This window comes from Miniopterus natalensis, chromosome 6, assembly GCF_054644295.1.
Source record: "Miniopterus natalensis isolate mMinNat1 chromosome 6, mMinNat1.hap1, whole genome shotgun sequence".
NCBI lineage: Eukaryota > Metazoa > Chordata > Mammalia > Chiroptera > Miniopteridae > Miniopterus > Miniopterus natalensis.
This window is the reverse complement of record NC_142086.1, coordinates 29,833,254-29,845,600: the sequence shown is the minus strand read 5'-3', so window position 1 is coordinate 29,845,600 and position 12,347 is coordinate 29,833,254.

The window sequence follows — 12,347 nt, the reverse complement described above, 5'->3', positions numbered from 1 at the left end:
TTGACTTCAGAGAGAGGAAAGGAGAGGGAGAGAGAGAAATAGAAACATCAATGATGAGAGAGTCACTGATCGAGCCCGCAACCCGGGCATGTTCCCTGACCAGGAATCGAACCCCGATCACCTGGATCCCAGGTCGACGCTCAACCACTGAGCCACACCCGGCCGGGCATGTTATTATTCTTTATGTCTTGGAATTATACTAAAGGTTCTTATTACAGGTCATTATAACAATTTATTTTCTCTGTGTTCTAACTGGAACAAATAGACTTAAAGCTTATGGTATTTACGTTAGATATCTGGAAGAATCTGCTGACAGAGGGGTCTGTCAAGCTCTGAACATAAGCTTGGAAATTTATTTATCTGCTAGCCTTTCAAACAAGTATGGGATGGTTTTTTTAACTAAGTTCACCGAAAGACAGAGGAGATAGACTAGCTGACATTTCTCAAAACTTTTACAGTACTATTTTTCTGATTTGGTGATTATGTAATTAGGTCCTTGTCCTAAAATTTTCTTTTTGTTTTTTCTATATTCTTACTCATCATGACTATTCCTCACCATCCCAGCAAATTCTTATACTCTTTTTCAAAAACAGCTTCAGTGTACAAAAGTTAAAAAAAATCAATTATTTTTAAAAGTGAATTTATTCTATAGGACTATATATGTTTCTCAATAAGGAAAATGAGTAAGACTTTCTGTGACTATCAATATTTAGAGGTACACATGAATTAATACTCACCTGTTGTTAAAGTAATTGAAAAGCCTCACTCATTTTATATACCTCTGCGTTTTTAATTATTCTGTCCCACTTGGCCATCTTATCGATAATTTTCAAATAATATATGTATGAATCGAGGCATTTAGCTTTGCACTTCGCCGTAACTGATTCCCAAAGGCAACTGAGTGATTTTGTGTACAAACAAATGTGCTGCCTCTGTATTTCGCTTGAGAAGTATTTTGGCAAATCTTTCATAAAGCTGAGTTGAGTTGGGCCTATTGAATTTGGTTTGGTCTCAGCTTTCATAAATGTTCTTTTTGAGTCAGTGATTTTCAAAGCCCTTTTAGGATTTTTATAACCTTCCCCTCAACCCTGGAAAGGAATCTTGTTTGCTAAAGCCTTGTAAATTACTTTATTTTACCCTCAGAGTGCTAGAGACTTTTACCAGGTAGTAAGACAAAACTTGCCATTCAGGCAACATTTGATTTCAACAATTCAACTATTATTTTGTGTGTGATTGACTGTTAACTCTAAGCCATCTTTCCAGAGAGTGTTTGGGTGACCAATTTGCATTGCAGTTGGTGGTGGGAAATTGTACTATTTCAAATATCCTATGTAATCCTTTACTGGGATGAAATGCTTATTCCTGATCTAGGTAAATAAATCTATTGCAAAAATGTCTGCCTGGCATCTAGAAGCTCATGACGAATGTCTTGTTTAGCTTCTGAAATTTTATACAGCTGACACATATATCATATTTAAACTCAGATTCTTCTCTTTTCTTACTCCTAGTTATGTTTTTGCTTTCCCTCTCATAAAACCACAGGGACTCTTCTAATCTTTTTGTGGATAGTAGTCCCACCCTTATCCATGGTTTTGCTTTTCTTGGTTTCAATTATCCATGGTCTACTGTGGTCTGAAAATAATAAATAAAAATTCCAGAATTAAATAACTCATAAGTTTTCAATGTGTGCTGTACTAAGCAGAGTGATGACTCTTCCTTTTGTCCAAGTATCCATGCCCTACATGCTACCCTCCTGTTAGTCAATTTGGTATCTGTCTCAGATATCAGATCAACTGTCATGGTATCACAATGCTTGTGTTCAAATAACACTTTTTAAATTTTTATTAATTGCTCCAAAGCCGTTCATGTAACTTTTATTACAGTATATTACTATAACTGTTCTATTTTATCATTAGTTATTGTTGTTAACTTATTACTGTGCTTAATTTATGAATTAAATTTTATTAGAGGTATATAGGTATAGAAAAAAAACATAGTATAAAGAATTTGGTACTATGGTTTCAGGCATTCACAGGGGACCTTGGTAGACATCTCTGGAAGATAAGGGTGACTACTCTACTTTCTTTGTATAACTAAATCTTCAGCAGTCAAACAGGTTTAATTTTATCATTATTTCAACTTGGCAAGCTGAATTTACAGTTGTTCTGGACATACACACCTGCCCTGAATAGTCCCAGCCTGAATTCTACATTCATTTTTAATTCAGTTTTAAACATACAATTATTTGTGCCTTTGTTCACAATTCTAAAACCCGATGCTAGATTTTAGTGCTTTGTTTACATTTAGGTTTATGCAGTTGTCTGTCATTTTGTATAATTCATTTGCAAATTTTAACCCAAGTAAATCACAAAGCAGGTCCCCAAGTAAAAGGATACAAGGAAGGATGTCATATTCTTTTACCCTGCCTCTAAAACCCATGTACATTGTCATCTAATACAGCTCTTCAGTCAAAAATGATAGCCCTGGGACCATATAGCCATCATAGTGATGGGGATAAACTGTGGAAGCCTAGAGAAGGAAGGGGGAAAGCCAAAGACAGTGAGTCTTCTAAAACATGTCTTCTTGGCCTGTTTTTTCATCACAGTCTTCATTAGTATTTCAACAATCAGCATATAAGTATATAGAAGGAGATACAGATCTGGGCTTGATGCACAGGGAAAAAGCAGATGTGGTGGGGACTGAGCAATTCCCCTACTTCTGCACAAGTTAGACAACAGAGGAGGAGACTAAAGGTAAATTTGCCCAAAACAATTCCCCTAAACCTCCCCCAGGGCATCCAGTAGTGGATGAAGTCTGCTATAACATAGCATCAGTTGCGTTTGGTATATTTTCATGTTCCTTAGAACTTCATAAGAATCTTGGCTCACTTAATCCCAATGTCTAATTTTTTATAATAATTAATATTTAAATTTATATCAAACACACTCTGTTAATGTCAAAATTAAGAATAAATTAATTTAATTATTGAATGGTTGGTAAAAACCTGAAACAAATTTTATAACAAGTATTTCGTCTATTTTTTTTTTACCAGGTTCTCTTTGTGTTTGCAATTATATCAAACAAGTTGCAGACCTACAGACACTATTAAAAACAGAAAGTCTTAAGTGTTTTCCCAACTCCTACTAAACACTAAAATATAATGTCTTTGTGGCTTCTGTCCAGTATGAGAAAGACTAGTGTATTTTGGATATATCTGATATCTAAGAGGAAAGGTTATGAATTTAATTACTGGATGAAACTGATGAGCAGATACACATGTATCCTGTGTCGTTTTGATTTGGGTTGTGATTGAAATAAATGTATCCCAAACCTGACTTGACATTGCTGAACTTGGCCAACTCCAAGAATCTGTTCCTCTCCCTCCTTTCTTTCCCTTCTCTTCCTCTTCTTTCCCTCCTTCTTCTAAATTGTTGTGGTTTTTTTTTTAATCAATCCTTTAAAAACTTAAAAACCATTCTTAGCTGGCTAATTATACAAACACAAGCCATGGGCCACATTTGTCCTGCCGGCATCAGTTGTAGTTTACTGACCCCTATGTTAGACCATAATTATTTTGATTCAATGTCTTTTCCTTCCTCCATAAGTTTACTGATACTTAAATGGTGAAGCTAATACTATCTATTCTTATCATAGAATAAATAACGTCTTGTATTATTTATATCAGCAGGAAAATATTTTCAATAGTCATAAGCCACGAATATGCCCAGAGAAATTTAATTGAGATGTCCCTTTATCATTTTCCACATGTAACATTCTTATGTTACTTCTCCGTTATTTAAGAATTTTATGGAAAGTTTTTGTGTTGATTTGAACATTCTATACAGAGTTTACATAATGTATTCACAGACAAGATTATTATGAACTATATTAATTTCTAATATTTGATGCTTTTCCCCACACAGTATAAGGTCCTGGAAATATTAGGATAATATATCCTAGTTTCTGCTTTTAATGAATTCACAGACTTTTAGGAAGGACAGACAGGTAAGTAATTAAAATATTTAAGCTAAGGAATTTAAAGTCTGAGCAGGACTTGGATGCATTTCGAGGTGTTGGGTGCATGAAGCAGAAACTTATACTTAACCTAGGACCTAGGAAAGAGATGTGGCCTGGAGAGACACATTTGAGACTTGCAGGTGTATAAGTGGGCTGAAAATTTATACATACCCAAGACCCTCAAGGAAAACATAGAAAAAGAGAAGAGTGGCTGGAGGGACAGCAGTACAAGTGGGAAGTGGGAAAGAAGGAAGGGGGACGAAGGAAGCCTACCTAGGCCAGAAAGGATTTCCAAGAAGGCATGGTCGACAAGTTCAAAGGCTTCAGGTAGCGCAGCTAAGATAAGCCTGAAAAATAGCATCAGAGTTTGCCATTCGAGAGGCATATAGTGAGAAGACTCTGGGGAATAGTGAGTGTTAACTCTGAGGAATTGCATTAAGATAGCGATTTTCGCAAGAAAATCAGCTAGGGAGCATTTTTCAAAATTGAAGTGCCACTTTCCCAAAGGAAATGTCAAAATGCAACATGGCCGAGGAAATGCGTGTTTTAAAGTAAGCTTTCTGTTTTGATACCTGCCTTCCTCACAAGTTGAAAACTTATGGAAAGTGAAGAATTTGAGACAGTAAGTATATCTTAGTTTCAAAGAACCATGGCTTTGTTAGAAAGAATAGAGATAAAATCATAATGAAAGGGAAAGAGGAGATTTAGGAAGGCCTTGTTTTGTTGTTGTTTAGGATGAGAAAGATCAGAGAATGTTCCAGACCAAGAGCCACTAAAAGAACAGAAGCTAAGGATAAGTGATCGAGGGTATGTTTCAATGTCTTGCCACATCCCTGATGTGGTGAGAGTGATAGAATACAGAGTAAAGGCAGGACAATTACCGAGGTTTTCATACGTGAGAAAACAGTTTGTTAAGCAAGGAAATTTGCACGAAAGCTTCTATACAGCTTGAATATATGCATACCTCAGAGATGCTGTGGGTTTAGCCCCAGACCACCACAATAAAGTGAGTTATAATCTTTATGCTGGTGGAGGGTTTTGCCTTCAGTTTGTAAAATACACAACACCTGTGAAGCGCAATATTGCAAAATGCAATAAAATGAGGTAGGCCTGCAGTAATTTCCTCCACTTTAAGTTATATCTGTATTTGAGGAAGGGAAATAAAGGATAGAGTGAAGGAGACAAAAAGCTGATTACAGGGTGTTCTGTGTAGTGTATTTCTTCCCATTACTTCTCACTGGATTACAGCATTTTAGGATCTCAAGGGAAAGAGGCACTATTGTTTTCATTTGATTCATAGAAGAGGCAGAGATGAAGTACACAGCCTGGGTGCCAATAACAAAATTAACAGGAACAGCTCATATGCATATGCTACATGTTTTATTAACTAAATGAAAGCAAAGCTGTGAGTCCTGATGCAGCAGGCTTGGTGACAAGCATGGCACCCTGGTGTGCCACTGAGGACGTGTATCCAGAGAGGTGCTGACAGATCTTTTCCAACCAAAGGAAATACAAAAGTTTTTGTGTTTTATTTGTTTTGTAGATATCTGAGAGATACCAGAAAATTTATGGAAGAGGTAGAATAGCAAGTGTTAAAATTTAATAATTTTCCCAATGGAAAATGTTTATCCTGAGGGGAAAAAACTCCCTTTAAATGATACTCCACAATATAGAATATATTTAAAATATGTGGGTTTTGCCTATCCAGTGTTAATTCACTTGAGAAAAGGAGACATATGGCATTGTGTTATCTACAAGCTTATTCATGGGGAAAACAAACCACTAATGGAATTTTCAAGAAAGTAAAAGTGCCATCTAGAGGCTAATCGAGCACCTTATAGGTATATGATTCTTCAAATTCACACAGAATGGGATTATCAGGAAGAACACAAGAAGGAGCTCCAGAACTGATGCAGCTATATAACATATTGACTGTTCAAGGCTCCTGCACTGCAATCTAACAGATTACTTCAAGGAGAGATGTTCTACTTACTTAAAAACATTAGCTCATGTTTTCAGCCAAGTGGCAGCACTGAATGGGTTTGAGATTATGGCATTCAACATTCTGTATGCCATTTAAGTACCTTCAGCATCAATTTTGCAGCTGGTAAACTATTGCTATTTATGTTTTCACTGCATTTGAAATAATCTAGAAGTTATTTTACTTCCATTAGACATTAAGAAAAGAACCAAATGTAAAATCATTACTTTGCCAATTTACTGTGAAACTCCAAGGAAATCTCTCAAATGTATCATTTATTGAATGCAATGGTGAAAAACAAAAGCAGTTCTTGAAACTAGTTAACAACATTTTGGTCAGGTAGATTTATCAAAAGCATATTAAGGATTTTGAGACTTTTTTCCATTATAGTGCTATAAAAATAGAAGATTGAATATATCCTATATGCCAAGTATTATTAGTAATGTTATATTCCCTTTACTACTAAAAATCCAACAAGTTAAGTATGATCTTTATTTTACACATAGGAAACTAAGGCTGCAATTCATTAAGTTACATAACTAATGAGTGATAGCCAAAATTCCAATGCAGGTACTTCTGAAATCAAAGCCAAAGCTCATATTCTCAAGTGAGTCCCTTTAGGGATTCAGTTATACATTTTTAAAACTCTTGAGATAATAGAGATCTATTATATAAATAAAATAGCATTATAAGATTAGAGCTTAGATTCATTAATTAAGTTCCTCAATTTTCTTACCTCCTAATGTGTGAGCTATGACAAAATACCTGTGAAACTTTAGTGCTCTGGTGATCAGTATAATCCTAAGCTTCTTAGGCCACTCATTGAAGCACTGCAAATTGGTTCTGTTTTCCTCTTTTCTGCTTGGGCCAATCATTGTTGGAGGAATATTTAATATCATAAAGATTAGAGCCCCTGCACATTTATAATATTAAGCATTATTGGGATCCTGAATGTTACTTACCATCCTTTTATGTATCCTCTTTAGAATTCTTCAGAGCCCCAGAACACTTTTTAAGACTGATTTTACTTGAAGCCTTCCTTACTGCATCTTTTCACTTTATTTTATTATTTTTTTTTATTTTTAAACCCTCACCAGAGGATATTTTTTTCCATTGCTTTTCAGAGAGAGTGGAAGAGGGGAGAGACAGACAGACAGACAGAGACAGAGAGAAAACTCAATGTGAGAGACACATTGATTAGTTGCCTCCCACACATGCCCCAACAGGGGGCAGGAGATTGATTCTGCAACAAAGGTACATGCCCTTGACCTAAATCAAACCCGAAACCCTTCAGTCCTAAGGGCCAACACTCTAGCCACTGAACCAAACCCTCTAGGGCCCTTTTCACTTTACATTGGCTCCTTCACTAATCATATGTTCTAAGCTCCATCTTTTCCCTTTTTCTCTTCATTTCTGCAACTCTTTCTCTCTCTTCCTATACATTATAGCTCTATCAATAGAGCTGTCTATATGTATACATACATTGATATATATCTGTATTTATATCTATATTTGTATCTGAATAAGTATCTCTTCCTTCTTTCTATTGGCAGACAAGATGACTGACCTACCCCTCATGATTTAAGTTAACTTGTCTTTCTTGACTGCTGAAACAACTTTATTCTACAGCACTCATATTTTCCCTTGTCATCAATTCAGCCTGTTCCCCTTTACTGAATTCTTCTATCTCATTTTACACATAGCTGTTGGTATTGTTGCAGGCAGAATAATGGCCTCTTAAAAAAATGTTCCCATCCTAATCCTAATACATGTGAGAGTTTCCTTACATGGCAAAAGGAACTTTGTAGATGTGATAAGGACCTTGAGATAGGAAATTTATCCTGGATCTGTGGGCAGAAGCCAATCTAATCATAATGTCCATAAAGGTGGAAGAGGGAGTCAGAAGAAGGTCAGAGAAGGAAATGACAACAGAAGCAAGGTCACAGCGATGCCACGTGAGAATGACCTGACTTCGCTAGCTTTGAAGGCGGTGAAAAGGGGTCACAAGCCCAAGAATGCTGGTGGCCTCCAGAAGCTAGAAAAGGCAAGGAAATAAATCCCTCCCTCAGTCCAGTAAGGAATGCAGTCCTGCTGAAACCTTGATTTTAGCCCCGTGAAACCACGTTAGACTTCTGACCTACAGAATTGTATTATTTTAAGTCCCTAATCTTGTGGAAATATGTTCGAGTAGCATTAGAAAGCTAGTACAGACTTCATCTATTTTAAGAGGACATTTATGAATGCTGACGCCTATAGCTACTATCTTACTTCAATTCCTTCTACAGCTAAGAGCCTCAAAATTGTAATCTATATCTACTACCTCATTAATTCTTTACCTACCCCAAACCTTCTTAATAATGTGAACTTTTTATTCTTACCAATTTTGCTGAAACTGTTCTTATAGAGGCCCTTAAGAGGCATTTTTTTTTTTTTTTTACCAAACCCAATAGAAATTTTTGTACGTCTTTGACATCTTCAGTGTATTTGAGCCTTCCTTTTACATCTAAAAACTACTTCCTTTCCTTGGTTTCTCTGATTTTAAGGGGGTCTTAGTTTTTCCCTAGCCTACTGAGGCAAAGACTATTTAGATAATTCAAGAAAGGTGTGGCCACTTTGGCTGTGCCTCAAAAAAAAAAAAGAAGAAAAAAAAAAAAAGTCGTTATCCTCTAGGAAATATTGAGGCCAGCAGTTTCCTCTTCTCTTTGTAGCACTGCTTCACTCTTTAGCAGGTTATGGAAGATTCTTTAACTTCTGTCCCCAGGTGCTTTGCTCTCCCTATGACATCTAACCTTCTCAGGGACTTCCCATTCACTTTTAGACTTTGGAACTAGAGAGACTACAAGTGACAGTCTGAGAATTTAAAGCTAGTTGCCTAAATTAGTTTTGCATTTCTTCTAAAAGAGCTGAATCAACTAGATTACATATGAGGAGGAAGTTTTACTGATTTTGGTTCATCTTATGTGTCTTATTAAACTACTTTTGAAGATTGTAACAAGGAGGGGAATTTCAAACATTAAGAGTTCTGAGTAATCTACAGACTAGATAATGATTCCTGAGTCTTTGAGTTGGTCATTCAGTAATAGTGGATTTTGTTGAAAGTTTATAGTCAGTAAGAAAATAGCATTTCTAAATATTATAAAGCAATGGGAAACATGTTAGTCATTTAATGCCAAACAAAACAATAGGTATTGAAAATGTATGCTTAAAGATATGTAAAATAAACCTAACAATGCAAAAAATACTTAAAAGAAATTAACCAAAATACTAGCAAGAGTTGTGTTTTAATCTATAGTTTTCTTTAATATTTATATATTACTGTGGTATTTAAAAAAGGAAAGACTGGCTTTAAAACACAAGTAAAATTTAAATGGAATCTCCCACCAGGTAGCTTGCTCTCAGCTTGGTAATTATGGCCCTTCTTCTCCATGGCTCCCGATGCCTAGCATGTGTCACTGGTCTTATTCCACAAGCTATGCTAAGAAGGAATTTGAACACATTGCATATCTATCCCAATGCTACTTATTCTTTAGAAAGCAAGGCACATGTTGAATTATTTTTTATCTCATCTAGATCAATTTTATGTGCTTTTTAGGGTATGCTGTATGCACTTGAATAAATAAGTAGCCAATTAATGAGATTTTAAAAAGTGCTTAATGATTCAAACAAAAATAAAATATTACCAATATGTAATAACTAAACAAAACCTGCCTTGTTCTCCTTTGCAGCAAGAAATGCATGCTGAAATATTAGTATTTTCAAAGACCAGGATTTAAATATCTAAAAACTCACCAGATCATCTTTACACAAGTGAAAATAACTCACAAGAAGTGAATGTGTAAGAAATTTATCTTCTAGACAAAAAGCCCACCATCACCACTGAAATAACATGATAAATATGTGCTAAATAACAATGACAGATGCAGGCACTTTCTAAAATAATACAAAATGAGAATTTCAGGGAAGCATAATTTAATTTGCATCCTGGGGGTATATTTTTATTTTCTTGTCAAAAAATACACATTCATAACCTGTGATGCATGATTACAATAAAGAGGGGTGTGGGATGTTTTATTTGTGTTGCTGTTTTGTTTTTAACCAGAAAGCATAGAACAGTAACTTCAGAGTGCTGACCATAGAAGCAAATCATTTGGAATGTTACCTTTGTCATGCTAGCAAAGAAAATAGTCCAATTTGCAATTTCCAAGGGTTTTCTGGATTACAATGGTACTAATGTTTTGGACCATAGGTCCCTGTTTGCTCATACCTTTTCGAATCAATGTTTTTGTAGTCACTACCAATTTCTCCCTTGCCACAGAAATACTTGCACACATCGAAACAATGAGATTCCGGGTTTACCCATAGTCCTTAATCTCTCTTTTGTTCTGCTTCTGTTCTCTAACTGAATGAGAAAAAGGGAGATGTTTTACTGTAAATTCTTGGTTCCTTTGCCTTTGAAAGGGTTTTTTTTCCTTCTGTCTTCATTTTACTATAGTTTTTTTTTTAACTGAATGTTATTTAAACTTCCCTTGAAATTGCCTTTTTAATGTATTGCATTGCTGTGTGTTGACTTCCTTCTCAAGTTTGCATGCAGCTAAACATGGTCTTCAAATTTTCAGCTGAAGGAGTAGATTGCAATATTGTCCAAGCTTGATCCTTCATCATTTAGTATAACTGATGTACTGACATCTTCAATTAAACCTTCCCAAGCGGAACATATTGTTCATAATTCTCTATAGCTGCACTGTCAAATATTGTTGTCATTAGCCACGTGTGGCTATTTACATTTAAATTTAAAATAATTATACTTAAGTTGTTGCTCAGCATACTAGTCACACTTCAAGAGCTTAATCATCACATTGGCTAGTGGCTATCACATTGGACAGCACAGATGTTACAGAACATTTCTGTCATCTCATAAAGTCCTATTGAACAACACTACTTTAGAGGAAATCTCAGAGACTGAGGAGCTAGAAATCTAATCTGGTTTCCTTGAAGTGTAAGAAGCCACTTCCTTATTCAATGTAGTGAATACAAAATATATCAGGTAGAATGTGTTGACTATGCATGTAGATAAAAACTAAACTAACTTCTTTGGATTTATTTACCAATAACGCTCCATTACAAAAAAGGGAAAACAAAATAACCAAGCTATGATGTATTTATACTCCCTGTTCCTGATTAAAACTCTACCTGACTTTTTAAAAACAATTCTTGGTACAACTGAGTCTTTTCAGTCCTAAATCTATCACACAGCCACTATGCGCAAGTTGATGATCTGCACATATTGCTGCTTGGAAAAAAAATTTTAAAAACAATCTCAAGATCCAAGATGGTGGTAGACTAGGTGGATGTTACACTCACCTCCTCCCAGAACAAAACTGGAACTTCAACTTAAATATAGAACAATCAACCTGAATAACCAGCTGAAAACTAGCTAAGCAGGAGTCTTATAATCAAGGATTATGGAAGAAGCCACATCGAGCCTGGTAAGAAGAGCAGAGATGTGAAAAGGGCTGTCTCTGCTCCCACTGGGGCAGCTGAAATTCCAGAGGGATATCTCAACTGTGCAGGGTTCTCCCAGAGAAGCCTGGATCTCAACCCTATGTTGGGCTCCCCAGCCAATAGCACCAGAGGCAGGAAGAGGTACTCACATAACATTTGGCTGTGAAAATCAGAAGAGATTCTCTCTTCCAGGGAGAAACAGGAGTCTGCTAGAGACACTGACACACTCCTAAAGGGCTAATGCATAAAATCTCATTTGTAGCTACTAACCCTGGGCTCTGGTGGATGGATAATGGAGCAGACTGGAGTTGTGTGAGGAGAGGCTGGGTTTTGTAGCTTTGGGGAGAGAGCTGAGGGGGCAGACACCTGGATCCCTGTGCTGAATCACACTCTTGCACCACAGATGCCATCTTTCTTGGGTAGAGCACTCCCTTCTTTAGTGTTAGCCTGGAGGAATGCAATAGCCCACCCTCTGGACTCCCTATAGCCCCACCCTCTGGAGCTTATGTCCTGCTAAAGAGTCAGCTGTCTGGGAAAGGGTGCAGAGGTCTGGACAGATTCATGGGGTATTAATGACTGAGTTGTGTGGCTTGGGGAGCATTCACCCCATTTTCTTGTGAAACTGACTGGTGCCTTCTCCTCACAGGAGATTCTCTAGCCCCAAATTGTGGGCTCCAGATGCCCACCCCCCCTGCACTCCTGGTAGACATGCACTACTGAGGTTTAGGCAGAATCCAGGACAGACTGAGTGCTATGGCTCTAGGACAGGGGCCATACACCCCCTTTCCCCAAGCCTGACTGGTATCTCCCCATCGTGGGAAATCTTCTAGCCCCATCCTCCCAACTC